The sequence below is a fragment of the Malurus melanocephalus genome, unplaced genomic scaffold, assembly GCF_030028575.1.
Source record: "Malurus melanocephalus ecotype Western Australia unplaced genomic scaffold, MMel_1.1 scaffold_32, whole genome shotgun sequence".
Taxonomy (NCBI): Eukaryota; Metazoa; Chordata; class Aves; order Passeriformes; family Maluridae; genus Malurus; species Malurus melanocephalus.
In genome coordinates, this window is record NW_026623264.1 from 3,279,783 (window position 1) to 3,283,195 (window position 3,413).

The following is a 3,413-nucleotide window of genomic DNA, read 5'->3' on the forward strand; positions in this document are numbered from 1 at the left end:
AGAGTTTATCAATTTTAGTTACCACCTTTCAGATGGATATATTTACCTTCTCTGGCTCTATGTATATTTAAGTATGGGGGTAAAAAAAAAAAAAAAAAAAAAAAAAAAAAAAAAAAAAAAAAAAAAAAAAAAAAAAAGATTAAACATGAAGTCACAAAAAGCAAAATCAATTCAGACCACTCAGCAACATGGTAGGCATATAAGATGTCAGCAAAGGGGCAATCATGAACTTGCTTCAGGTCAGGAAGAGAATAAGTCTGAAACTTGGTCTCCTATCTTACAGATATTTCTCCTGAAAAGTCTCCTGCTTGGCCATTTTTGTGGGAGTCTGAAACAATTTTGTCATTTTTAGTACAGTTGGGGGTCCTGATTTGGGAGTCACTSGAGCTTACATCAGGTTGTGATATATACAGTAATGTACACCTCCAGGGGTTGAACTTCAGCTGTACAGCAGATTTTTCTGGCAAAACACCATCCCATGATTATTAGTTGCTTGTTTAGTTGTCTACAGGACCAGGTAACAGCTAAACACTGTTTTTGTGGGCCTAATTTTTTTGAAAAAATATGATGTTCCCAAATTTCTGTAATGGACCAGACTTATTAATGGTTATTTTTGGTCAATACAGTTCTGTAATATTGTAACATTAAGCAGCAAAAGACAAAGTGGATTAACTAAAGACACTTAAAATCAACAGAAAAATGGCCTGAATTTKGATTCTTCCTTCTGTTTTTGATTAGAAGCCCAGCTTTTTTGATTTAGGGATTTGTTAAATAAGCTTTATATGTATTACAGTCTTTCTCCATCTTCCTTAATTGGTGGTKTCACTCTTTCTTAGCCCAGTTATCCATATTTGCATAACCCATGTGCTATTTATATTAGGAAAACAACTTGATGATGAAGTGAAATATCTTTTATTCAGAATCTTGTTTATGTACAATGCTGGAACTTGCTGTCATCACATGCAGGAAGGCTCAAGCAGCAGAAGATACTTTTCTCCCTCACCCTTTAAATCTTTTTAGCCAAAGTTCAGGCTAAAATCTTCCTTTCCAGGATTTTCTTAGTGCCATATTCTCTGTGTTTGTGCAGCATGTACCTGGTGTCCTCTTCCAAATTTCTTTCATGTGGGTAATTAGTTGCAAATTTTGCTGCTGCTACAGCTCTTCAGAAAACAGTTCCTCAGGCCATCTGCACAAGCCCWGTCTGCAGGTGCCTTTTGTATGGGAGGATACTTAGTTTCAGTTTCAGAAGATGTAATGGTGTTTAACAGTTTATTATAATAATTGTAAATTATGAGTGGCAGTTATATCTCCGGAATCAAAGGTTTAAACCAATCCAGAAAAACAAAAAATTTAGAAAAGGGCCTCCCCTAAGCTGATTARGAAAACAGATCCAGCAATGTTTAATTGTATTCATACACAAAAATTAGTGGATGTGTCAAAGATATTTGTCAAAATTGTAACACTTTTATGCAGCCACACATCATACACCCAACCAAACACAAAGGGCACAGTCATGGAGTGCAAAGAGCTTATTAACTTGCTAATAAATTAATTGATAAAAAAAMMMAAMMAAWMAAAMCAAACCACYAATGAAGCCTATCTCTTTTTGTTTTAGTACTTATTTTAATGTATCTAAAACTTGCATCCTAATGTAATAAGGATTTGACAATTTGACCAAAGACCAAATATGATCAAGTGCTTTCTAAAAGTAGCATGAATACTCAAAATGAAAGACAGTAGGTGACATCTAATCTATATTCTGTTTGAAGCCCAGCAAATGTCCAGTGCTGATGGAAAGGGGCAGCTACTGCAACTTCCAGTTGATGTGAACCCCATAAATAATCTCAGTCTTTTAAAAATTTTCAGTTTCTTGTGTGCAACCATTACTGGGTCTAATAATAAAGCTATTCTGATRCTTTATAATGAAATAACACTTGTGCCTGTTCACAGAATAAATGACACATGCTCCTCACTAGGTGATAATGGTAAGCTATGCCTCAAGGGTACAGTCTGCAGCTTGGCCTCCAGAGGATGGAAGMAAAACGTAGCAATACAAAAGGGATGTGAGCATTAAAAAAATCCAGATCTGATGTAAGGACTCCCAAAAGTTCTTCTAATTTTTTGTTTCCTTCCCATTTCTTCAGATCCTTCTACATGGCCARTCTGTAAGTATGGTTCATTCTTCTRTACCCAAAATGACAAGTGATAAGTCACCTTGGTGCATAAACACCAAAAAACTTGCATCTAGTCTGTGTATCCAGCTGCACAGTGACATTTTACCTCACACAGTTTTGTTATTAAAAAAAGTTTAGTGCCCAATACTTGAGTGCAGAACACCAATTCCAGCATTGCAAGGAAAAATGTTATAAAGATCAACCAATATGGAGCAGAAGAACTTTTGCATATCAGAGTGCAAAAGTAACAGAGTACCTATAGCATCCTGCACTTAGTTTCAAAGCCTTTTGGGAAATTATAACTAAAACTGAGAGAGAGCACAAGAAGCAGCTGTGTGTTACTTGCATGGCATTGTTTCTCTTGGGCCCATGAAATTTGGAAGCAGTTATGGAGCCAGTCTGAAGCCAGCTGGATTCTGAYGAATTTTAACCTCAGCCTCTCAGTTTCTGAAAATGAAAATACAGAAAACTTTTGGAAGCTGGTTACAGCAGTCCTGTGAAGACTGGAAGTTGGTCAATCCTGCCGTTAGCTCAATGTAACAAATTATACTAAGTAAATGAAACATCAGTCCATCGGCTCACACAAAAATTTCAGGCTACAAGACTGATACAGCAAAAAGTACCTATCTGATGCCTGTTCTTGCTTGGCACAGAAATAAGTGGTTACAAACTTTTGAATTCTACTATGTAAAAAGTCTCATGTGGCCGGTTTGAATCCACAATAAAATTCCTATCCTGATACCTCCACCCATATTCACAAGTTCTGGACTTTTGCGGAGCTCACAGCTTTTTCTCTCCGCAGTGTCTCAGCAGGAGCAGGCCGGCTTAGCATCCTCTTGGCTGCTGCCAAGGATGGAGGCGGTCGGGGACGGGGCCCCCCTCGACCTTTTCTGGGCGATAGCTTTTGCAGGACCGAGGCCAACTTCTGGCTGCGCTCCCAGCCAGACTGCAGGTACCGCCCCGGGGGGAGCTGGCAGGGGAGCGGCACGGGTRCGGGTGCGGGTGCCGGGCCGAGGGTGCGGGGGCCGGGGGCGGGCGCGGTGCCCGGAGCGCTGCCGGCCCGCCCCGCGGGGTGCCGGGGAGGGGTGTCCGCCGCACGTCACCGCCGCCCGCGATAAATGCCCGGCGGGGCGGGAGCCGCGGGGAGAAGCGCGGAACTCCTCGGGGCGGCGGTGGCGACCCGGAGGCGGCCGGGGGAGGCGGCGGCGGCGGCTGAGCTCGGCGGCAGCCCCGCTCCGC

General features: G+C 41.7%; 1 protein-coding gene across 1 annotated transcript in view; it reads left to right on the forward strand.

The window, feature by feature from the left end:
• The first annotated feature begins 2,974 nt into the window (after nucleotides 1-2,974).
• The window catches only part of CRISPLD1 (cysteine rich secretory protein LCCL domain containing 1), a 35,836-nt gene continuing 35,397 nt past the window's right edge, over nucleotides 2,975-3,413 (forward strand). Inside the window, exon 1 of the mRNA XM_057363958.1 lies at nucleotides 2,975-3,126. The gene's annotated coding sequence lies outside the window, so the exon portion shown is untranslated. The remainder of the gene's footprint in view (nucleotides 3,127-3,413) is intronic.